Genomic DNA, 26,269 nt, shown 5'->3' on the forward strand with positions numbered 1-26,269 from the left:
TAGGCACGGGACTATGGGATGGAGGATATGTATGATGGGTATATGAGCATGGGACTATGAGATGAAGGATGTATGATGGGTATATGGGCACTCGACTATGGGATGGAGGATATGTATGATGGGTATATGGGCACGGGCCTATGGAATCGTGGATATTTATGATGGGTATATGGGCACGGGACTATGGGATGGAGGATAATTATAATTTGCTATAACTAACCACAGTTAGTTACTATGCCCGGGCAGCGTATGATGGGTATATGGGCACAGGACTATGAGATGGAGGATATGTATGATGGGTATATGGGCATGGGAGTATGAGATGAAGTATGTGTGATGGATATATGGGCATGGGACTATGGGATGGAGGATGTGTGATGGGTATATGGGCACTCGACTATGGGATGGAGGATATGTATGATGGGTATATAGGCATGGGCCTATGGGATGGTGGATATGTATGATGGGTATATCGGCACGGGACTATGGGATGGAGGATAATTATAATTTGCTATAACTAACCACAGTTAGTTACTATGCCCGGGCAGCGCTGTGCTCTTCAGCTAGTATATATATATATATATATATATATATATATATATATATATGTGTGCATCTCAATGACATGTGTGTATATATATATATATATATATATATATATATATATATATATATATATTCTTTGTGTTTTAACCTGTCATTGGGTTTCATTTTATGTCCATTTTGCAAGCCGGCAAGAAAATCTCGTCATACGGATGCCATACAGATGTCACATGGATGCTTAGGTGCGAAAAAATCTCATCCTTGCATAACAATTGGATGACATACGTATCACTGTTCATAAAACATTTGTGCGATTCTGGTCCGTGAAAAACGGACCGATTTTTTATACGTTGTTGTGTGTGACTGCAGCCTAATTTGTAAAATGGGGTGTTTTATGGGGATTCTGCTGTTCTGGCACCTAAGATGCTCTGCCATTGTGACATGGCACCCTCAAACCAATACAGCAAAATCTGAACTCCAATATGGTGCTTCTTCCCTTCTGGGCTGTGCCTCAAAAGTAGTTTTTTTTATGGAGTAAAGGTGTACTCAGGATAAATTGCACAACAAATTTTCACATCAGTTTTCTCCTGCTATCCTTGTGAAAATGAAAAAAATTGGGCATAAAAACATTTTCGATGAAAAAAAATATATATTTTTTTCATTTCCACATTTCAATGTTGTAAAATTATGTGAAGCACCTGTAGTTTGAAGGTGTTTAACAAACATCTAGGTAAATTTCTTGGGGGGTCTATTACCAAAACGGGGTCACTTATGGGATTTTCAATTGTTTAGACACATCAGTGACTCTCCAAAGATGACATGACACTAGTAAATCATTACATCAAAGTCAGAGTTCCAAAATGTTACTCCTTCCTTTCTGAAACCTGGTGTGCGCACAAACAGTAAGTAATTTACCCACACATAATAGGTATCAGCGTACTCAGGAGCAATTGCCCAACAAATTTTGGATTCCATTTTCTCCTGTTACCCTTGTGAAAACAAAAAAAATTGGGACTATAATAACATGATTGTGGGAAAAATCTGATTATTTTATTGTCAAGGCTCTATGTTATAAACTTTTGTGAAGCAACTGGGGGTTCAAGGTGCTCACCACACATCTAGATACATTCCTTGCTATGCACCAAATAGTAGTTTTTCACCACATATGGAGTATCTGAATACTCAGGAGAAATTGCACAACACATTTTTGGATCCATTTTCTCTTGTTACCTTGCAAAAACAAAAAAATTAGGGCTAAAATAATTTTTTGTAGGAAAAATGCATTTTTGTTTATTTTCACAGCTCCATGTTATAAACTTATTTTTAGCACCTGGGGATTTAAGGTGCTCACCACACATCTTGATAAGTTCCCTGAAGGGTCTAAATTGCATAATAGTGTCAGCTATGAGTTGTTTCTACTGTTTAGGCACATCAGGGGTTTACCAAATGTTGCATGCCATCTGCTAACTATTCCAGCAAATTTTACAGTATATTCAAAAAGTCAAACAGCACTCCTTCCCTTCTGAGCCCTGCTATGTACCCAAACAGTGGTTTTCTACCATATATATGGTGTGGATATGCACAGGAGAAATTGCACAACACATTCTGGTGTCTATGTTTGCCTTTCTCCCTTTGTGAAAATAAAAAAGGGGTTTTAAAATAACATTTTTGTTAAAAAAGTAAAATGTTCATTTTTTTTGCTACATTCCAAAAATTCCTATGAAACACATAAGGGGTTAATAAACTTTTTGAATGTGGTTCTGCACCTCTAGGGGAGATGTTTTCAGAATATTGTCACTTTTGGGTATTTTTTTTCATATAAATCCCTCAAGGTCACTTCAAATATAATGTGGTCCCTTAAAAACGCTTGGTCAACTTTTAATCTTTATAACTTCATATTAAAAAATTATGTTTCAAAAATTGTGCTGATGTATATGCCATAATTTTCTGATTTAAGGGCATAAAAAATGTAAAATTTTTTGCCAAAATTCCATTTTTTCAAAAATAAACAAAAGTCATGTCAAAGAAGTTTTACCACTATCATGAAATACAATATGTCTCGAAAAAAATATTACCACATAAAGTGACACTGGTCAGAATTGCAAGTTTTGGCCAGGTCATGAAGATGCACACAGGCTTGGTGGGTAAAGGGGTAAAAATGTGCAGAAATTGTGGCTTAAGTTGAGGCAGGCATAGCATGAGTCTCACGTCTCCTGTCAAATGTTTCAGTCAACTTTTTTACCTCAACTTCATAAGGGGCATGAATTTGCTAGAAAAAAAAGTTGTTTTGAGATGTATAACTTTACATCTAATTTTTGGTAACCAGAAGAAAAAAGGTCAAAACCCATCAAAAAGGTATTATTACTAGTGTTGAGCATTCCGATACTGCAAATATTGGGTATCGGCCGATATTCGCGCTATCGGAATTCCGATACTGAGTTCCAATACTTTTTGCATATCGAATACCGGAATCGGAAGTTCCCATAATGCTATGAGCCAGTTTTATTTGATTCAGAAAATGAGGAACCCTAAGAAGTGTGGGCACATCCTGTTAGGCATGTAGGCATGTTAACTAATGGCATGGCTGTGATTGGCTGCTGAAATGATGTCATGATGCACTATAAAAGCCGCCACCGCCATTTAGGGTTCACTCTGCTGTGAATTCAGTTAGGGACTGGCTGCTGTTCAAGACTCTGAGGGATAGTTAGAGATAGCGATTTGCTATATAATATTGTGCTTTACCCAGGCTACATTATCAATCACTGTAGCTTTCTTTTGCCTTGCAGCGCTGTTCACAGCTGTCTGCAAGGTCTGTGTGAGTGCAGTTCACACTGTAGTGTGTCCTGCAGCCACCTCTGGTTGTAGGCCGCTCAGCGTGCGTCACTGCCTCATACATATTTATTTCTGTTTTATTGCTGCTCATTTTTCATTAATTCTCCTATTAGTGTGCATCCATCCGTATCCATCTACATTGGTTGCAAACACTATAGGAGTAGACAGCGGAGCCTTTCTGCAGCCTTTCAGTGCTAGTGCCCAGTTCTCTGCACTGTTCACGGCTGTCTGTGAGGTATCTGTGTGAGTGCAGCTCACGTTGTAGTGTGTTCTGCAGCCACCTCTGGTTGTGCGTCACTGCCTCATACATAGTCCTTTTTTTGTTTTATTGCAGCTCATTTTTCCAGATTTTTTTCTCCTATTAGTGTGCTTCCATCCGTATCCATCTATATTGGTTGGTTGCAAAAACACTATATAGGAGTAGGTAGAGGAGCCTTTTTTCTGGCTTGTGCCCTGCAGCCGCAGCCAGATTAGTATTAGAATATTTTTCGGAGCCTCATCTATTGCATTGTAGGTTACCTTCCTGCATTGTAATAGCTCCAAAAAGTTTGTGATACTATCGCTTTCACATCTTTGGTCACATCCTTTTTGTTTTTTTGAAAAAAAAACACGTAAATAAAGTTCACCAAACACTCCACTTGACAGTTGTGTAGGCCACATTAGTTCATATTAAAGTGTAGTCCACACACTTTATAAAATTAGTGTTTCTTATACCTGTTAGCAGCTGTTCAGGAATAAGCACACTAAGCCCCCACTTTGTACTTTTCTGACTATCTTTATCAGTCTACCAAGAAGAAGAAGGCAGGGAGCAAGGTACGTGGTCGTGGGCGTGGAGTTTCAGCAGGAAGAGGACGTGGGGATTCTGTGCCCGCTGCGGGCACCAGTGACTCAGCATCCCCCAGTTTTATCAGGCAACAGTCTTTTATGCGCAGCTTTGTAGGACCTCGCCGTACCCCACTGCTGCAGGACGAACAAATTGAAGCCGTTGTCGGATGGATGGCAGCTAACGCATCGACTTCAATGACTTTCACATCCTCTCAGGGCCAGAGCACTGAAGAGCAACCATCTGTCTCTTCACCACCTGCCAAATTGTCCAGGCAGTCAGAGAGCCCTGGACAGGAGCCATCTCTACTTCTGTTCTCTGAATCTCTTGGCTTGGAAACAGGGCGCCAGCCAAGCAGCATTCTAGAATGTGAAGAAGAGGGAGTATGCAGTGATGCGCAACTGCTTTATCCCTCTGAATCTGAAGAGGTGGGACAGTGCCTATGGTCAGCACACCTCAGTACGCATCAGATGATGAGACTCAGGTGCCACTTTCTGGTGCGTACTGTGCAGGCGAGACTACCCAGGAGAAGAAGGTGTTTGAAGAAGGGAGTGTAGATGATGAGGTCCTTGACCCATCATGGCGTGAGGAACAGGAAGGTGGTGGGAGCAGCTCTGAGGAAGAGATTCCCCGAATGGCCAAAACAGGTGGGAGAGGGAGGGGGCAGACTTGGTTGCCTGTAGCCTCCACTTCGGCACCCGTTAGGAGCATTCCTCTTCCAAAACCCAAAACGGGCGCTCCCAGAACTTGCAGTGCGTCGTCATTTTTTGACACAGTTGCAGATGACATTTGCTTTGTCAAATGCAAGCTGTGTAATCAGAAAGTCAAAAGAGGGAAAAGTGTCAGCAACCTGAATAGGACAAATATGTGGAAACGTGCGGACCGAGCACGTGGTGGAGTTACAAAGACACACTGAAGACGTAGGCCAACCTACAGCACCACCTACCACCTCTTCAGCTCGTGATGTAGCCTCTTCCTCCAGCTCACATACAGCTGGTTTGGCTTCTTCACAGGATCGCCATGGAAAAACCTCTGGCACTGTTGTCCAGAGACCCAGTGACATTCCACCGACAGCACCACATTCCCTGTCATCCTCACACTCCCAGGCCACTCTACAGCCATCGGCAGCACAGGCATGTGAGAAAAGGTGGCCATATTTGGCAAACCATCCCCGAGCACAGGCTCTGAATGCTGGCATTGCAAAACTACTGGCCCTTGAAATGCTCTCATTCAGGCTGGTGGAGACTGACACCTTCCGGAACATTATGGCATTGGCAGTCCCACAATACACCATGCCCAGCCGCTTTTATTTCAGCAGGCAAGCTGTCCCTGCCCTGCAAAAGCATGTGGAGGGAGAAATTAAACATGTGCTACTAAACGCCGTCAGTAGCAAGGTCCACCTGACCACCGATGCGTGGACCAGTAACCATGGACAGGGACGATACCTTTCCCTCACTTCCCATTGGGTCAATGTTGTGGAGCCGGGTGCAGATCTTGAGAGTGGCACTGTGCATGTTCTGCCAACTCCAAGGATTGCAGGAATCCAGTCTGTACACATTGACTCCTCCTCATACTCCAGTTCATCAGAATCAGCGCTGCAGGAGCCTGTTACGACCGATATGAGCACAGGCATGGTCAAACGTCAACAGGCCGTACTGAAATTAATTTCTTTGGGGAATCGAAGCCACACAGCACAGGAGCTCTGGAATGCCATCAAGCAGGAGAGCGACGTGAGGTTTCTGCCAGCGAATCTGCAGCTAGGCTTGGTAGTGTGTGACAATGGCAGAAATCTGGTGGCAGCTCTGGGCCTAGGCAACCTCACTCACATCCCATGTCTGGCACATGTGTTCAACTTGGTCGTGCAGAGCTTTCTGAGGGACTATCCGGATCTTGATGCACTGCTGCACAAAGTCCGCATAGAGTGCACTAACTTGCGGCGTTCCAGCATGGCAAGATTGCACATTGCAGCTCTGCAGCGCCGATTTCACCATCCGGAACATGGCATCATATGTGACCTACCCACCAGGTGGAATTCAACGTTACTTATGTTGGAGTGGTTGTGTGAGCAGCAGGCAGCAGTAATGGAGTACCAGCTGCATCAGGCGCCAAAGAAGTCGCACTGTGTGCCGGTCACACTGCAGCACCACTGAGTGGGCCTCTATGAAGGACATCTGCCACGTTTTGCTTGCCTTCGATGATTCCACGCGGATGGCGAGTGCAGATGATGCACTAGTCAGCATGACTGTCCCCCTTATCTGCCTGCTTCAAAAAACACTGCAAGCACTAAGGGAGGAGGTTTTGGAAGAGGTGGAGGATGAGGAGTCACAAATGCCATCTGCTTCTGGATAGTCTGTGCAACGTGGTTCCTCACAAAGGCCTAGGCAGAGGACACTTTGTGAGGAGGATGAGGAGGAGTCAATGGAGGAGGAAAACATCTCTCCAGAGGAGGGAGGTACACAATGCTCTAGTAGTCACTATGTAGAGCGAGGGTGGTGTGATACAGAGCAGGCAGAGATGATGCCTCAAGCAGGGGACAGCGTTTCTTGGGCAGTTGGGAGTCTGCAGCACATGGTTGATTTCATGCTGCAGTGCCTGAGAAACGACCGGCGCATCGCCCACATTCTCAACACGGCTGATTATTTGGTGTACACCCTCCTAGATCCTTGCTACCGGGACAACTTACAAAGCCTCATAACGTTGAACCGGGAGCATAAAATGCTGAAGTACCAAGACACACTGGTGCATTCCATCATGCTCTCCATTCCACCAGAGAGCAGTGTTGCTACTGCTTTACAAAGCAGCTCTGTGCGTCGAGGCAGTGGAGGAAGCTCTGCACAAAGAGGGAGCAGAGGCAGCGCCTCATCACAAGGCAAGACTAGTATGGCCCAAATGTGGCAAAGTTTTGTGTGCCCGCCACAAATGTCTACACTATCACAGACGGCTCCAGTCAGCAGGAGGCAATGTTTCCGTCAGATGGTGACAGACTACATGTCTTGCCCTGTCAGTGTACTCCCAGACGGCTCTTCCCCCTTCAAGTTTTGGGTCTCTAAGCTGTATACATGGCCAGAGCTTAGCTAGTATGCATTGGAGGTGCTGGCTTGCCCTGCTGCTAGTGTATTATCAGAACGCGTCTTTAGTACCGCAGGTGGTGTACTAAAAGACCGTCGCACGCGACTATCCTCCGATAATGTTGACCGGCTTACTTTTCTGAAAATGAACAAGGCCTGGATCTCGCCAGAATTTGCCAGTCCTGTTCCAGAATAAATAATTGGTTAGCAACAGTATCCAGGTCTCCTGTTTTGTTCATGTTTCTACCACCTGAACTGTAATCCCTGGGCTCCAACACCGCCAGTTGTTGCTCAGAAGTGCCATCTGCACAGAGAAAAACACTAGCTCCTGTGTTAGTGGGGTTCAGTAACGTCAGCTGCTCCCCTGCTGTGTGTCCGGCAAAGTCTCCTGCTCCCTCCACATTCAAACTACATCAGATTTTACACTTGCTCCAAGTAGGCCTCAGCCTACTCCATGATTGACCATGGGCTCCAACACTGCCAGTTGCTGCTCAGAAGTGCCATCTGCACAGAGAAAAACACATGCTCCAGTGTTAGTGGGGTTCAGTAACGCCAGCTGCTCCCCTGCTGTGTGCCCGGCAATGTTTACTGCTGCCTCCACATTCACACTACTACTGATTTCAAACGTGCTCCAATTAGGCCTCTGGCTCCACTCTGTCTCTAGTATTTACCCTGGCCTCCAACACCGCCAGTTGCTGCTCAGAAGTGCCTTCTGCACAATCAACACTTGTTCCTGTATTACTGGGGTTCAGTAATGTCAGCTGATCCCCTGATGTGTGTCCAGCAATGTCTCCTGCTCTGTCCACATTCCCACTACTAGTAGTGGGAATGTGGACAGAGAGCAATGCTTCCTGCTCTGGAGAGCAGGAGACATTGCCGGACACACATCAGGGGATCAGCTCACGTTACTGAACCCCAGTAATACAGGAACAAGTGTTGATTGTGCAGACGGCACTTCTGAGCAGCAACTGGTGGTGTTGGAGGACAGGGTAAATACTAGAGACAGAGTGAAGCCAGAGGCCTAATTGGAGCACGTTTAAAATCAGTAGTAGTCTACAACAGATAAAAAACTTGATGAAATTAGGCCTCAGCCTACACCCTGATTGACCCTGGGCTCCAACATTGCCAGTTGCTGCTCAGAAGTGCCGTCTGCACAGTCAACATATGCTCCAGTGTTATTGGGGTTCAGAAATGTCATCTGATCACCAGCTGTGTGTCCGGCAATTTCTCCTGCTCTGTCCACACTCACACAACTACAGATTTTAAACTTGCTCCAATTAGGCCTCTGTCTCCACTCTGTTTGTAGTCTTTTCACTGGGTTCCAGCACCACCAGCTGTTTCCCGGCATTGTTTTTGGAACAGGTACTCCCTCCTGCCCAGCCTCTTTCCAGCACGCCTGCTGTTTCTGGGTAGTGTCAATGTCACTTTTCCACCAATACGTTGTCCTGTTGTGTTGCAGTCGGGTTAGCCGAGTCTATGGTGCCTGCAGTTTATTGCTTCCTATGTGGGCTGCGGGATCTGGCAACAAAGGCTGGTTTCGTAGTGCCAATAGGACAAGCACCCCCTATAGGACTGTGGGTTTCGGTAACGGCGGCCTTGCAACTTTGTTTTTCATGGGTACCTTCTGCTACCCATCCAGGTTCCAGTACCGTCAGCTGGTTCTCGGCAGTGCCTCTGGCTTAGGTGCCTCCTTCTCAGTATCCGAGTTCCAGCAATGTCTGCTGGTCCTTGGTAGTGCTTTCTAGCACAGGTACCTCCTGCTTAGTAACCATGTTCCAGCACTGTCAGCTGGTCTTCGGTAGTGCCATTGGCTCTTGTTCCTTCTGCTGCCCCTCCTGGTTCAAGCACCGTCAGCTGGTCCTCGGTAGTTCCATTGACTCTTGTAGCTTCTGCCACCCATCCGGGTTCTAGCACCGTCAACTGGTTCTTGGCAGTGCCTTTGGCTTAGGTGCCTCCTTCTCGGTATCCGAGTTCCAGCAACATCTGCTGGTCCTTGGTAGTGCTTTCTAGCACAGGTACCTCCTGCTTAGTAACCGGGTTCCAGCACCGTCAGCTGGTCCTCGATAGTGCCATTGGCTTTTGTTGCTACTGCTGCCCCTCCGGGTTCCAGCACCGTCAGCTGGTCCTCGGTAGTTCCATTGACTCTTGTAGCTTCTGCTACCCATCCGGGTTCCAGTACCGTCAACTGGTTCTCGTCAGTGCCTTTGGCTTAGGTGCCTCCCTCTCGGTATCCGAGTTCCAGCAACGTCTGCTGGTCCTTGGTCCTTGGTAGTGCTTTCTAGCACAGGTACCTCCTGCTTAGTAACCAGGTTCCAGTACCATCAGCTGGTCCTCGGTAGTGCCATTGGCTCTGGTTCCTTCTGCTGCCCCTCCGGGTTCCAGCACCGTCAGCTGGTCCTCGGTAGTTCCTCAGCCTTCTTGTACCTTCTGCTACATTTCCAAGTTCAAGCTTTTGGAAATGGTTTTTGGTTATCACTCTGGATCTCCCTGACGATGACCCTGAAGACGACGACCCTGAAGACCACCCCGAAGCAGACGACGACTACGAAAACGATGACCCTGAAGAAGATGACCCAGAAGACCACCCAAAGAAGACCAAAAAGATGACCCTGAAGAAGATGACCAAGAGGACAAAGAACATGAAGACAACCACCAAGATACAGAAGACCAAGAAGCAGATGACCAAGAAGCAGAAGAACAAAAAGCAGAAGAACATTAAGCATAAGACTAAAAATCAGAACAAAAGATATTATCTAAATTATAAGCAGAAGAAGACTAAGCAGTGTATGGGGGTGAGTCCGTTCCAACTCGTGGTGCCCCTGGAAAATGCCTGCTGCTGCAGGCCAAACTGAACGCGGACAAATCCTGTTGTAAATCTTTTGTGACAGGCAGAACGGAAGGTGTAATCTTCAAACTTTTATAGATAACAGCTACAGGAATGCCTGTCACAAATAAGAATATGATGAAGAAGAAGAATAGGAAGAAGATGAAGAAGTAGAATATGTAGAAGAATAATAGTTGAATAAGAAGAATATGAAGAATGTAAAAAAAAGAATAATAGGAAGAAGGTGAAGAAGAAGAAGAAGATGAATAAGGTGAAGAAGAAATTGATGAAAAAGATGCTGCTGAGGATCATGAAGGAGAAAGTGTGGGAGAAATAAAAAAGAAGGTGAAGAGCATGGAAGTAGTGAAACATACATATCTGACAAAATATAAAAAAGGTTAACATAGTCAATATCTTTGTAACTCCGAACGTCTTTAAAAAAAAATTATTCCTGCTATTCCATTTGATTGGGCTAAACCTCTATGCCTTTAATGTCTCCTCCACCTCCCCCAATACATTCTACATTATTATTAGTTGTTTTTCTTCATGTAGAATTAACCTACAAGGAAAGAAAGGGTTTATTTTAATTCCGATATTTCTGTCCCATTGACTTGCATTGGTTTCCGGTGTCGGAATCGGCGATATCCGATACTTTTTGGGTATCGGTCCGATCCAATCCGATCCGATATTTCACGATATCGGATGGTATCGCTCAACACTAATTATTACAGTTGTACATACCCAGGCAGAATTTTTGCTTTCTTTGTCTTTTTTTCAGAGAATATGAATGATATTACCAAAACTTTTACTCCACTCATGGTTAGTGGCTGGGTGAAGCCATTTATTGTCAAACTACTGTGTTTTCACTTTTTAAATCATAATGACAACACAAGACATCCAAATGACCCTGATCAAAAGTTCACATACCCTGACCCTAACCCTAACCCTAACCCTGACCCTAACCCTTAACAAAACCATACTTAACCCTAATCCTGACCCTAACCCTGACCCTAACCCTTAACCAAACCATACTTAACCCTAACCCTGACCCAAACCCCAACCCTAACCCTGACCCTGACCCTAACCCTAACCCTAAACCCCCTTAACTAACCCTAACTCTAACCCAAACCCCTAAATTCCATGGTTAAAAAAAAAAACGCATATGCAAAAAAACGCATACATGAGCATGCCAGTGCGCACATATGCGCATCAATAGGCTATAATGGCCATTTTTAGCGCAAAACGTACGCATATGTGCGCATGCGCTTTTTTGCAGGGCCAAAAAATGCAACATGCTGCGTCTGGAAAATACCAACGCACACCCCAAAAAAACGCAGCGCATGAAAATCGCATACATGCGCTTACCAGTGCGCAGGTATGCGCACCCATGTTAAATATAGGGGAAAAAACGCATGCGCAGGTATGCGTTTTTTTCCAGCGCTAAAAAACGCAAATGTGAAACCAGCCTTAGGCGTTGGTATTTTCCAGACGCAGCATGTTGCATTTTTTGGCCCTGCAAAAAAAGCGCATGCGCACATATGCGCACGTTTTGCGCTAAAAATGGCCATTATAGCCTATGGATGCACATATGTGCGCACTGGCATGCTCATGTATGCGTTTTTTTGCATATGCGTTTTTTTTTTTTAACCATGGAATTTAGGGGTTTGGGTTAGAGTTAGGGTCAGGGTTAGGGTTAGGGTTGGGGTCAGGGTTAGGGTTAGGGTCAGGGTTAGGGTTAAGTATGGTTTTGTTAAGGATTAGGGTCAGGGTTAGGGTCAGGATTAGGGTTAAGTATGGTTTTGTTAAGGGTTAGGGTCAGGGTTAGGGTTAGGGTTAGGGTCAGGGTTAGGGTCAGGATTAGGGTTAAAGTATGGTTTGGTTAAGGGTTAGGGTCAGGGTTAGGGTTAGGGTTAGGGTCAGGGTTAGGGTTAAGTATGGTTTTGTTAAGGGTTAGGGTCAGGGTTAGGGTTAGGGTTAGGGTCAGGGTTAGGGTTAGGGTCAGGGTTAGGGTTAGGGTCAGGGTCAGGGTCAGGGTTAAGTATGATTTGGTTAAGGGTTAGGGTCAGGGTTAGGGTTAGGGTCAGGGTTAGGGTTAGGGTTAGGGTCAGGGTTAGGGTTAGTAAAGTCATGGTTTGGGTAGTGTGAGGGGCTACCTAAAAATGTTGGAAAAAAACGCAAACGCGGTAAAAACGCACTAAAAACGCATACAAACGCATAAAAACGCTGCGTTTTTTTCATGCATGCTCATAAAAATGCTTGAAAAAAACGCAGCAGTTGTATGCTTATGTATGCGTTTTTTCAATGCGTTTTTTTGCGGGAAAAACGCGCTGCAAAAAAAAGCAAGTGTGAAACTAGCCTTACAAATGGAAAATCAGGGGCTCTGTAAAAACAAAACCACGGTCAGGTACACCAACAAAAATTTCATCCACACATGCCAGGAAAATTGCTTGGGATTCGAAGAAAAACCCACAAATAACATCAGCTGAAATACTGGACTCTCTGAAAACTAATGGTGTGGCTGTCTCAAGATGCACAAGAGGCACTTGAAGAAAAATGGGCTGAATGGTTGAGTCACCAGAAGATAGCCATTACTGTACTACGCAAATGCCACAAAGTATCTCACAAGTAGAGTTGAGCGAAACGGGTCGAAAAATTTCAAAAGTCACCGACTTTTGGCAAAGTCGGGTTTCATGAAACGAAACCCGACCCGAGGATGAGATCGGCCACGAGGTCGGTGACTTACGCGCCAAAGTCGTGTTTCAAAAGTTTGTTTTGCGCTATTTTTCAGCCGATCAGGATCCACGGACACTGTGGGCAACATGATGACATAGGCAGGGGTCACCACCATCTTTCAGAAGGGCATGCAAGTGATTGGCTTGCTTTGGTGGGCGTCACAGGGGGTATAAAAGGGCGTGCACGCCGACCTCCATCTTACTTCAGCCGATCTCAGTATAGGGAGAGGTTGCTGCTGATTCTGTAGGGAGAGCGTTAGGCAGGGAAGAAGCCAAAAAACTGCTTCTGCTGCTAGCGATTTGGCCTGCACAACACACCAGTCACTGTGTGTGCAGTGCAAGGGGAGGCTATATAGTGGTGTATCAGTGGTGTTGGTTGTTGGGCTGCCTTCTAAGGCTTCCTGACATTACTGCGTTGCTGTTTACCCACTGCTCTGCAAACTGCTTTTTTAAAAGCAATCCCAATTTTTTTTTTTTTGTCCTGCTGAGAAGAAAAAAAACTGCTTCTGCTGCTAGCAATTTGGCCTGCACAACACACCAGTCACTGTGTGTGCAGTGCAAGGGGAGGCTATATTGTGGTGTATCAGTGGTGTTGGTTGTTGGGCTGCCTTTTAAGGCTTCCTGACAGGCTGGCATTGCTGTTTACCCACTGCTCTGCAAACTGCTTTTTTAAAAGCAATCCAATCTCCCTTATCCTCTAGTCACTTTTGTCACAGCTGTGCCATCGAGCCTGTGACATAGCGCTCAGATATCAGTGGGCCTCACACAATCCAAAAGTGTCCAGTGTCCACAAGTGTCTGCAGAAATTCAAAATCTCCCTTATCCTCTAGTCACTTTTGTCACAGCTGTGCCATCGAGCCTGTCACATAGCGCTCAGATATCAGTGGGCCTCACACAATCCAAAAGTGTCAAGTGTCCAAAAGTGTGTACAGAGATTCAAAATCTCCCTTATCCTCTAGTCACTTTGGTCACAGCTGTGCCATCGAGCCTGTCACATAGCGCTCAGATATTCATTGGGCCTCACACAATCCAAAAGTGTCCAGTGTCCAAAAGTGTGTGCAGAGATTCAAAATCTCCCTTATCCTCTAGTCACTTTGGTCACAGCTGTGCCATCGAGCCTGTCACATAGCGCTCAGATATTCATTGGGCCTCACACAATCCAAAAGTGTCCAGTGTCCAAAAGTGTGTGCAGAGATTCAAAATCTCCCTTATCCTCTAGTCACTTTGGTCACAGCTGTGCCATCGAGCCTGTCACATAGCGCTCAGATATTCATTGGGCCTCACACAATCCAAAAGTGTCCATTGTCCAAAAGTGTGTGCAGAGATTCAAAATCTCCCTTATCCTCTAGTCACTTTGGTCACAGCTGTGCCATCGAGCCTGTCACATAGCGCTCAGATATTCATTGGGCCTCACACAATCCAAAAGTGTCCAGTGTCCAAAAGTGTGTGCAGAGATTCAAAATCTCCCTTATCCTCTAGTCACTTTGGTCACAGCTGTGCCATCGAGCCTGTCACATAGCGCTCAGATATTCATTGGGCCTCACACAATCCAAAAGTGTCCAGTGTCCAAAAGTGTGTGCAGAGATTCAAAATCTCCCTTATCCTCTAGTCACTTTGGTCACAGCTGTGCCATCGAGCCTGTCACATAGCGCTCAGATATTCATTGGGCCTCACACAATCCAAAAGTGTCCAGTGTCCAAAAGTGTGTGCAGAGATTCAAAATCTCCCTTATCCTCTAGTCACTTTGGTCACAGCTGTGCCATCGAGCCTGTCACATAGCGCTCAGATATTCATTGGGCCTCACACAATCCAAAAGTGTCCAGTGTCCAAAAGTGTGTGCAGAGATTCAAAATCTCCCTTATCCTCTAGTCACTTTGGTCACAGCTGTGCCATCGAGCCTGTCACATAGCGCTCAGATATTCATTGGGCCTCACACAATCCAAAAGTGTCCAGTGTCCAAAAGTGTGTGCAAAGATTCAAAATATCCCTTATCCTCTAGTCACTTTGGTCACAGCTGTGCCATCGAGCCTGTCACATAGCGCTCAGATATTCATTGGGCCTCACACAATCCAAAAGTGTCCAGTGTCCAAAAGTGTGTGCAGAGATTCAAAATCTCCCTTATCCTCTAGTCACTTTGGTCACAGCTGTGCCATCGAGCCTGTGACATAGCGCTCAGATATCAGTGGGCCTCACACAATCCAAAAGTGTCCAGTGTCCACAAGTGTCTGCAGAAATTCAAAATCTCCCCTGTCCTATAGACACCTTGTACCTTGTTTTACATTACTATATAGTTTGTTGGATTTTGTCTACATTTCTACCAAAAATGAGGAAGGCTGGTGGAAGAGGCCGTGGAATTGGGCGGGGGTTGGCAGCTGGTAATGATGGTGTTGGTGGTGGATCTGATGGTAGTGGCAAGAGCAAAATAGGACCGAATGCAGGAGGTGCTGAGCCTGCGTCATCGTCTGGCTACATAAGGCCTCGAACGCTTAGTTTTCTAGGAGTTGGCAAACCGCTTTTAAAGCCAGAGCATCAGGAAAAAGTTTTGTCTTACATTGCTGACTCAGCCTCCAGCTCTATCGCCTCCTCTTCTTCAGTTGTAAAAAGTAAAAGCACTGAGTCGTCATTGGAGGCTCATGTTCATGAACCACACCTTTCCTTGTGTCCTTCACCCCAACCAAGATTGAAGGATGACGCAGGCCATACTACTGATTACTCCATGGAGCTGTTTTCACATACCATGCCTGGATTATCAAGTGAAATGGTGAATTACCCAGGCCAAGATGAATCTGACATGGAGTGCACTGATGCACAGCTGCTGATGGATGATTCTGCTGGTACATTCACTCAGAGCACTACATTGTCCTCGCAGTGTACAGAGCCAGATTCTGACCCTGATGAGACTCAGGTGCCCCTTCCCGCACACTATACCACCATACACGGTGACACAGAGGAAGGTGCACATGACATAGAAGAGGAGGTGATGGATGACCCAGTTGTTGACCCAGATTGGCATCCATTGGGGGAAGAGGGTGCTGCTTCCAATAGCTCAGATGTCTGCATCCACAGCAGACATCGACATCGCAACAGCTGTAATCTGGCAGGCCCGGAGCACTCCAAAGACAGGTTCCAAACATCAAAAGAGTTGCTGGACAGCTTGTCCAGAGGGTCAAAAGATCACAGCGTGCTAGGCTGCAAAATGTCTGCCAAAGTAGGAAGAGTGCAGTGTGGCACTTTTTTGAACAAAATCCTCATGATCAGGCCAAGGTTATCTGTAAGAAGTGCGCAAAGACCTTTAGCCGAGGGAAAAATCTGAAAAATTTGAATACCAGTTGCATGCTTAGACATTTAACCAGCATGCACTTGCAAGCGTGGACACAACACCAAACCTCAAGTGCCACATGTGCAACTGATCACAACGAAGGTAGTCAGCAACGCTACATTGTTTCCCCCACTGTAAGCCCACCGGTTAGCACAGCAGCAAATGTTGAGGTGTCATTGCAAGGCCACAGCAGTCAGGGAATCCCACTGTTATATCAACGAAAGACTGATTCTAGGCCATCAGAAAGAACACCAACTCCATCACCATCATCAACCCTCTCTCAGTCCGCCCTGTCCACCGCTACTTCCACCATATGCAGCTCTCAAGTCCAGCTCACCCTCCCAGACACTATGAGTAGGTCAAGAAAGTACTCAGTCTCTCATCCGCGTACACTGGGTTTGAACGCCCACATTGCCAAACTAATCTCGTTTGAGATGATGCCCTTTCTGTTGGTGGAAAGCACAGCTTTCCGCGAACTCATGGCCTATGCAGTACCACGCTATGACCTACCCAGTCGCCACTTCTTCTCTCGCAAAGCCATCCCAGCCCTCCACCATCATGTGAAAGACCGCATTGTCCATGCACTCAAGCAGTCAGTGAGCGGAAAGGTGCACCTCAAAACTGATGCATGGTCCAGTCGGCATGGCCAGGGCCGTTACGTGTCCATCACTGCGCACTGGGTTAATGTGGTGGATGCAGGGTCCACAGGGGACAGCGGTGGTGGGACAGTGCTGCCTAGCCCACGGTATAGGAAACAGTTGGCTGTAGGCGTTCGACCCTCCTCCTCCTCCTCCTCCAGAAGCGAAAGCTCGTCCACAGAGCGCAGTCGTACGAGCACTCCATCTGCAGCTGCCACTGTTGCACACGATGTGTCACCCTATCGAGCAGCTAGTGGAAAGCGTCAGCAGGCTGTGTTGCAGATGATGTGTTTAGGCAACAGACACACCGCCGAGGTGCTGGCCGAGTACTTGAAGCGACAAACTGAGTCATGGCTGGGCAGTCTACATCTTGAGGCAGGCAAGGTAGTTAGTGATAACGGCCGTAATTTTGTGGCAGGCATAGCCCTTTCAAAACTCAGCCATATACCTTGCTTGGCTCACACCTTGAACCTGGTGGTGCAGTGCTTCCTCAAAAATTATCCAGAGTTAACAGCCCTGCTCCAGAAGGTGCGAAGACTGTGCGCGCACATCCGCCGGTCGCCTGTACACTCCGTTCGTATGCAGAAGCTGCAGCGATTGCTCCACCTTCCCAACCACCGCCTCATTATCGACATTGCAACAAGGTGGAACTCCACCCTGCACATGGTGGAGCGGCTGTGCGAGCAGAGGCAGGCCATAATGCATTTGTGGGAGGATACACGGCCAGGCACTTTGAGAGCAGACATGGAGTTGACAGGTGTGCAGTGGTCGAAGCTGAAAGACCTCTGTAAAGTCCTTCAGTGTTTTGAGGAATGCACACGGCTGGTAAGCGCAGACGACGCCATCCTAAGCATGAGCATCCCACTTATGCATCTGCTCATGCAAACTTTGACGCACCTTGAGGAGCAGGCGTCTGCAGCCAATGTTGATGAGGAGGAAGAGGAGGAGGGAATCCTTGATGACATTCAGCCATTGTCTGCTCAGGGACCTCTCCTGGACGAGGTGGAGGAAGAAGAGGAGGAGGAGGAGGATGATGGGGATGATTACTTAGGGGAGGAGGATGCATCTCGTGGGGCAAGTGAAAATGTTGGCGTGGCAAGGTCTGGTACAGGGTTTGTGCGTGACTGGAGGGATGTAGATTTGCCAGAAAGTGCTCCTCCAACCAGCACTCGCAGTGCATCATTGACACCGGGAACATTGACCCACGCATTGCCAAAATGATGAACGATGACGACTACTGGTTGGCCAGCATCCTGGGTCCACGCTATAAAGGCAAATTACAAAACATCATGCCACAGGAGAACCTTGACCTAATATTGGCTAATAAACAAGCAACTCTAGTAAATCGGTTGCTTGAGGCATTCCCAGAACACAGCAGCGGTGATGGTTCTCACACGAGCCGTACGGGCCGGGGGCAGCTTGGCAGAGGTGTTCGTGGTGCACACAGCAGAAGTGGCGTTGGAGACAGGGGTTTCATGACAATGTTGTGGACTGATTTTTCAAGTACCACTCACACAACTGGTAATACTGCATCGATGGAAAGTGACAGGAGACAGCAGTTGTCAACAATGGTTACAAACTACTTTTCCTCCCATATCGATGTTCTCCCACACAGGTCATTCCCCTTTGACTATTGGGCCGCTAAACTGGACACCTGGCCTGAATTGGCACAATATGCCTTACAGGAGCTCGCTTGCCCAGCTGCAAGTGTGCTATCGGAAAGAGCCTTCAGTGCAGCTGGATCAATCCTGACAGAAAAAAGGACCCGTCTGTCAACCCAAAATGTGGATGATCTAACCTTCATTAAAATGAACCACGCATGGGTTTCCAAGGATTTTGTCCCACCTTCCTCTGATGACACATAGGGTGACAGAAAAATGGCTTGCTTTGGTCCACCTCTTCCTGGGACTTGACCTATTTCACCTTTTGCATCAGCTGAATGTCCAACATCAACATATGCCACTTTCTAAAACTCCCTAACTGTGCTGCCTCCCCCCCCCCATGGCCGGGGTCACCACCTAGCGCATGACACCGTGCGAGTGCCGTTGCCCTGGACAGGTGGGTAGGCCGACTCTTGGGCGCGGGCACTGGTACAGGGTCCTTCATAGTGCAATCAAGTGTCTCTGACGGTGGTGGTGCACACCCGCCGTCAGACACACCGCCGTACTATGAGGGGCCCAGTGCCAGTACCGACGCCCATGAGTGGGCCCCCCTTGCTTGGGCAGGGCCCCAGCATTTGCAATCTTTACCTCTCCCTGCTCCTCCGCTGTGTAGTCTGGGCCGTCAAATCCATACTGTGCCTGACACCGTCTGAGCCTGCCTCCTGATGTATAGACATATATTTTGAATGTGTACTCTATCCATACATGTTATCCGGGGAAACGGTACCCTTTCTAACCTTTGTGCAATCACGTGCAATCCATACTGGGCCTAACACCGTCTGAGCCTGCCTCCTGAGACATATATTTTGAATGTGTACGCTATCCATACATGTTATCCGGGGATACGGTACCCTTTCTAACCTTTGTGCAATCACGTGCAATCCATACTGGGCCTAACACCGTCTGAGCCTGCCTCCTGAGACATATATTTTGAATGTGTACGCTATCCATACATGTTATCCGGGGAAACGGTACCCTTTCTAACCTTTGTGCAATCACGTGCAATCCATACTGTGCCTGACACCGTCTGAGCCTGCCTCCTGATGTATAGACATATATTTTGAATGTGTACGCTATCCATACATGTTATCCAGGGAAACGGTACCCTTTCTAACCTTTGTGCAATCACGTGCAATCCATACTGGGCCTAACACCGTCTGAGCCTGCCTCCTGAGACATATATTTTTAATGTGTACGCTATCCATACATGTTATCCGGGGAAACGGTACCCTTTCTAACTTTTGTGCAATCACGTGCAATCCATACTGGGCCTAACACCGTCTGAGCCTGCCTCCTGATGTATAGACATATATTTTGAATGTGTACGCCATCCATACATGTTATCTGGGGATACGGTACCCTTTCTCACCTTTGTGCAATCACGTGTAATCCATACTGGGCGTGAGAACGGCTGGCGAGCTGTTAAGCAAGCTACAGCACCTGTGGTTTGCACACGTAAGTTTTTCATTTTTTCAGGAATGACGGTTAGGCCTAATTCCAGAACTGCGGTTGACCTGCACTTACTGGGAAATCATTGTTCGCGGGTAATAATTGTAATCAGTGATCCCCATCACTAACGTTGTTCAGCGGGTTATCTGCACCTGTAAGTGACAAACGCTGGCCTTTTCAGTGTAGCGCACATGCAGCCACGGACATGTAAGGGCATGACACACCAGTTATTGGCCAATCTCATGTGCCAGAGCCTCACGTGTCCCTCTAGTAAGCCGGACTCGGACCGCGGGGCATGACGGAGTCTCGTTCGTTAACGGAATTAAGCTTGCAATGTGTGCATCTGTTCTGTAGCTGGCATGGTTGAGGTTTCCCAGGTGGAGTCGAATTTAACCGTAGGCTCCACTCCTGGTGGTGCCCTTCTGGACATTCCTTTAAGGTTCAGCTTTGCAACCATACTGCCCACGTAAAACAAACACTTTGCCTTCATGAACGCTGTTTGGAGGGTCATGACTCGTGGGAATAACGCCGCCCAATCAGTTAACCTGCTAGAGAGATCCTTCGTTGCTCCCAAGCATGACATCACACTCCCTAGGAAGAAGGTAATGCCACTGTGGCGACCGTACTCCTGGGGGCGACACAAGTGCACTGATGCCCAGCCACTGCTCGATGAATCTGCTGGTACATTGACCCAGACCACTACATTCCCCTCGCATGCTACACGACCTGAATCTGACCCTGATGAAACTCAGGTTACCCTTCCCATATACAGTTCCATCTTACACGGTGACAAAGAGGAAGCTGCAGATGAAAGTGCAGGTTCGGCCCACCCGCCATCAGACACTCCACCGTACTAGTGCCAGTGCCGTCGCCAACGAGTGGGCCCCCCCTGCTTGCTCAGGATCACAGCACTTGCAAAGTTGAAATACTGTGCAGTGAGATGGAAGATGGGGACGACGAGGAATCCAGACAAGTACAGGGATTCCCTAGCGAGGAGACTTATTTGATTGTTTTCAATGTTGGGACAGCAATTTTTGGGGAGCACTATACTCTGGAGAATGATAGATGGGGCCCACCATACACTGGAACATTCTAAAGGTGGACATCAGACACTGGAGCAGCATTTACAGGGCCCATTATACACTAGAGCATTAGAAATGGGGCCCATTATGTTTGGAGCATTATTTGGGCCCATAAGACAGTGGAGCTTCATCCATGGGGACCAACATATACTGTAGCATTATGTGGAGCTCATCATATACTGTTTCAAACATTATATGGGACCAATGATTCTGTATGGAGAAATAGATGGGCCTCGTCATGAGATGTAAAAAGTGAGGTATTTTTCATTGTACTATACCGCTATTTCTCTGCCGTATCGGAGCATGATGAGTTGTGGTATGTGTTAAAGGGGCGCTCTTTCGCCCAGGGCACATGAAAACCTGCAGCCAGCCCTCCCCCCCACAACTTTAGCCAAATAACCCCCATTTTTCAGTGCGTAACTTGTATTATGAAGTTAATTAAGGTTGACAAGCTTAAGTAAGAAGAATTGATGCTTTTGGCATTCAAATGGGCACTGTAGGTGTGTTTCCTGTCCTCCTCTCACTGCCGACTTTTATTCCCCATTGACTTACATTGGGTTTTGTGTTTCAGGACAACCCCGACTTTCCCTATAATCGGACGATCTTGCTCGACCCGACTTTTGGAAAAGTCGGGTTTCACGAAACGAAACGCGACCCTAAAAAACCAAAAAGTCGCTCAACTCTACTCACAAGCAATACGCAAAACAGCACAGAGACAAGCTTCAAAACTTCTTGAGCAAAGTAATTTGGAGTGATTAGACCAAAATCGAACTTTTTGGCCACAACTAAAATCATTACATTTGGAGAGAGGTCAACAAGGCCTATGATGAAAGAAACACCATTCCTACTGTAAAGCACAGAGAAGACTGCTGATGTTTTGGGGATCTGTGATCTACAAAGGCACAGGAAACTTGGTCAAAGATGAAGGAAAGATGAATGCCACACATTATCAGCAAATACTGGAGGCAAATTTGTAATCAGCCCAGAAGCTGTGCATTGCATGTACTTGGACGTTCCAACATGACAACGATCCAAAACACAAGATCAAGTCAACCTGTCTTTGGCAACAGCAGAACAAAGTCAAGGTTCTTGAGTGGCCATCTCAGTTTCCCGACCTCAATATCATTGAGCCACTCTGGGGAGATTTCAAGTGCGCAGTTCATGATGGACAGTCCAGGAATTTACAGGAACTGGAGGCTTTTTGCCAAGAAGAGTGGGCAACTTTACCATCTGAGAAAATAAAAAACCTCATCCACAACTACCACAAAAGACTTCAAGCTGTCATTGATGTTAGAGGGGGTAATACATGGCATTAAGAAATGGGGAAATGAACTTTTCATCAGTGTCATTTGGATGTTTTGAGCTGTCATTATGATAGAAACAGAGAATTACAGTAGTTTGACAAAAAATGGCTTCACTCAACCACTAACCATAAGTGGAGAAAAAGGTTTGGTATTATCATTCCTATTCTCTGAAAAAAGGCAAAGAAAGCAAAAATTTTACTGGGGTATGTTAAAGTTTGAGCACAACTGTAGGTTAAACACAAGTTCCAAATGGTGCACTGTAACAAAGTGTTCTTAATGTAGGATAGTATTGATATTGCATGATCACTTATGTGATATCTGCATGTAGTATCTAAATAATACTACAATACAATGCCAATATAATTCTGTAAAAACAAAAAAAATACAGTATTTAAATAATATTCTCATTAAGCACCTATAGATTATTTCTAAGAAGTGGCAAAATAAATAAAACTTCTAAACTTCTGTGTGGTTTTGGAGGATAGTGCTGGAAAAGCAGTTATTGGCAGTGGTCTTGTTTATGGTAGAGATTAAATTATTTTAAAAAAAAGAAACAATCTCAGTGTTAATAATCTTTATTTTTATTTAGCGCTAACACATTCCGCAGCGCTCTACAGTTTGCACACATTATCACCACTGTCCCCGATGGGGCTCACATTCTAAATTCCCTATTAGTATGTCTTTAGAATGTGGGAGGAAACAGGAGTACCCTCACGCAAACATGGAGAGAACATACAAACTCCTTGCAGATGTTGTCTTTGGTGGGATTCAAACCCAGGACCCCTAACCACTGAGCCACCGTGCCACCACAGTGTTTCATGGATGTAGCTGTACAAAGATACATTGTTTTTCTTTCTGCACAATAGACTAAAAAATAGAGCAACATCTACACTTAAGCATCAATATTTTACTAGTGGTAGTGTCAAAAAGGAAGATTTTTATTATTTAAAGAAATATATGTGCGCTAGGCTCCAGGTGTTTTTTTTTTTGATTGCCATGGTGACCTTGTGAAAAGGGATTTGTCTAGCAGCCCTATGCTGAGGGATTTAATAGGGGTTTCACACATAAGATTTGCCAGCTGTAGCTGTATTTTTTTTATTTTTTAAGAATGGACTGCTATATGTGGCCATATGTTACGTTAACACCCATGAGTCCATTGTGAAATGAATTAAAGTAAGCGCTTTGGGTGTTTTTTTTCCAAATGCAAAATGCTCTTGGTAATTTTCTGGAGTTTTCCCCATAGGCTTTGCTATAAGACTTCAAGCTACAGGAATTAAAGCTTAATAGAGACATCCTGCCTTCTTGAGCAGTGAAGAGATCAAAGGGTTCACCTCTGGTGGTTATTTTTGCTGCTGCCTGTCTTAACCTTTCCTTGTCAGTGTAGTCATCTGGTAATTTGTCTTTGGTAAATCCTAACCTTTCTTTCAGATATTACATTTAAAAAATGAGGCACATTTACCTATATAGGCACTTATGTTTTTGTTTCCTAATATCTATAATATTACCCCTCTATAATTAATTTGTATTTTTTCTGTATCAAGTAAATTGTATTTTAAACGGCATGATGAAAGTGAGAGGAAGAGAGATGTTCAGAGGAAATTGTTACACTTAAAACATTAAAGAAATAATGAATAAAGAAAATACAGAATCAAATAAAATATTTTTTTTTAAACATACAAAGATTTTACAGATACCTGTGTGGCTCCTAATTCAGTATATTCTCTACAACATATTATGGGAAACACTCTATAAATATTGTAAACTATTTCTACCTTTAAAAAAATGTTTAAGGGCTCTCTCACGCTGGCGAGTAGCCAATGTATAACTTGGATAACACTCGCTCCGATGTTATACTATGGAGCAGTGCCAACTAGGGTTTTTTTTTTCTCAAGAATGGAAAAGATGGGGAAATTAAGTTCTCTATCTTTTCCACACCTGTGATCCGATTATCGTAAGCTAAAATGACACTTAGATCACTCTCGCCGCAGAGTTGCAGCCATGGGTCATTTGCATATAGCATCCGACTCTTTCACATAGGCCAATATCACACATGCGAGAAATTTGGACGAGTCTCGTATTTTAATACCCAGCACTGCTGCCGACACTCGGGTCGGAGCATGCGGCTGCATGTATTTTCAGTTTCTCGCATGTGTGATCCCGGCCATAAGAGAATAATTGAATGCTAGACACTAGTGCGAGCGTACTCTAAATAGAGTATTTTATGCAAGTAAAACCAATAGAGGAACTGCAGCTCTCCATGGTTTATAAAAATCAAGCGGATTCTTTATTCATCAAGTACGTAAGTTTCTTTCAAGTATTTTTGAGGGTTGTATATTGATAATCTGACATTTCTCCCTTTTCATGTGTTCACAGTAGAAGGGTTAAGAATAGCATTTGGAATAACAGAGCTTATAAAGAAATCATAACGACATCGGTAGACATGCTCCATCAACACCGTTTTTTTCTTCTTTTTTTTTTTAAAATATAACACTGATCGAACAAGGCCTATTTTTCGCTTTTTTTTTCCTTAAAAAAGTTTTTTTTATTTACTGTTTAAAATCATATTTGAAAGCTGTTCAATTTTCGGTGTCTTTCCGATATAGTACAAGATGGTCAGAGATTCTAAATGTTGAGATACGCAACACGGCGAGGCTGACGCTTCAGGGTTGATGGTGTTATACAGACCAAGCACCCAAGTATGCTGGGTGTCAGCACTCCATAAATATGGACAAGCTCCAGCACAGAAGTTTGCATTATAGCCTTTGGCTTCTTGTATCCACTTCCATCCCAGGTCCCTCTTGAAGTCGATGTACAAAGAACGTAGACAACAATTGTCCTGTACATTTCAGAAACAATACGCAGCGTCTAACACCCACTTCCTCCGCCGACTTGATTGCTGGGATTCGTGTCTGTATGATGGTAGCAGCATCAGCAGTAGATGGGGGGAATGGCTGTTGTGTTTTTTCAAACCAGGCTTCAGATTTTTGTTGTCCACCATGGTATATGGGAAGTCATCAATCCCTGCAAATCTGGTCTCCAATTCCTCACTTTTGTGGATGATATAGTTATTGGAGGCTACAAAGGTGCAACAGGGACAATGTCAACTTATTTTAAATCCAAGATTTCGATCTCGGTGACAGAGCCACTCTTTTATAGCTTCTGTCACATCGAAGGACAACCACTCCCCTTCCGCTCTCGTTTTCACCACTTTACTGTCTATGTAGCGCTGCATCGGTGATGTTAAGTCTTTCGATTTAAGAATCTGATACAGTTCTATTCATTGCTCTGATACTCGTGCTTTTGGATTCTGTAAACAAAACACTCTAAATTCTGCCTTCTTTAAATTCGAGACATTTTTCTCCATTGCAGAGACGTCGAACCGGATGATTCTGAAGTAAGCATTGTAATAATTTGGATATATGGCATTGAACCATGCAGATCAGGCAGGGGACAAAAGAGCTCCAAATGCACACTGAGGAAATCACCAGCCCAAAAAAAAAAGAAGAAAAAAAACGGTACTAGTTTGAACTTTTTTGGAAAGTTTATTTTTAATAACTGGCATGCTCCATCAACAGTAGAGCCAGGAAGAGAAAGAGCTAAACTGTTACCATGAAACAATGGAATCGACAGCAGGAGAAGTCCATGACTGATCTGAGCTGGCACCAAGCAGAACAGCCAAGTAGTTAGCAACTACCTGCATGTTAGTTCTTAGGTCCATAATAAAAAAGAAAATATTTTTGGATAAACCCTTTAAATGAAGCTCAGAGACTTGCAGTCGGCAGCAGTTTTGCCCTTTAGATGTGAACTGCATGTAGGCGGGAGTGTATACAGTGCTCTACTGATCTAGCTCCAGCACAAGAGGTAGGGTTGAGATCATCCCTAATTCCTATGCCATGTCTGTGTCGTATTTACCCTGTGTAAGTGTCATGCATTTTATATGCAAACAAATGGCAGCCTCTAGTAACAGAAAAGAAATATCACAATTGTTTATTTA

The 26,269-nt window shown here is 45.3% G+C and overlaps 1 pseudogene; it reads right to left on the reverse strand.

The window, feature by feature from the left end:
- Positions 1-24,817: 24,817 nt before the first annotated feature.
- LOC141094590 (transforming growth factor beta-2 proprotein pseudogene) lies at positions 24,818-25,708 on the reverse strand (annotated as a pseudogene).
- Positions 25,709-26,269: the final 561 nt, after the last annotated feature.

The sequence above is a fragment of the Dendrobates tinctorius genome, unplaced genomic scaffold (assembly GCF_039654945.1).
Source record: "Dendrobates tinctorius isolate UK_male_01 unplaced genomic scaffold, ASM3965494v1 ptg000064l, whole genome shotgun sequence".
NCBI classification, from domain to species: domain Eukaryota; kingdom Metazoa; phylum Chordata; class Amphibia; order Anura; family Dendrobatidae; genus Dendrobates; species Dendrobates tinctorius.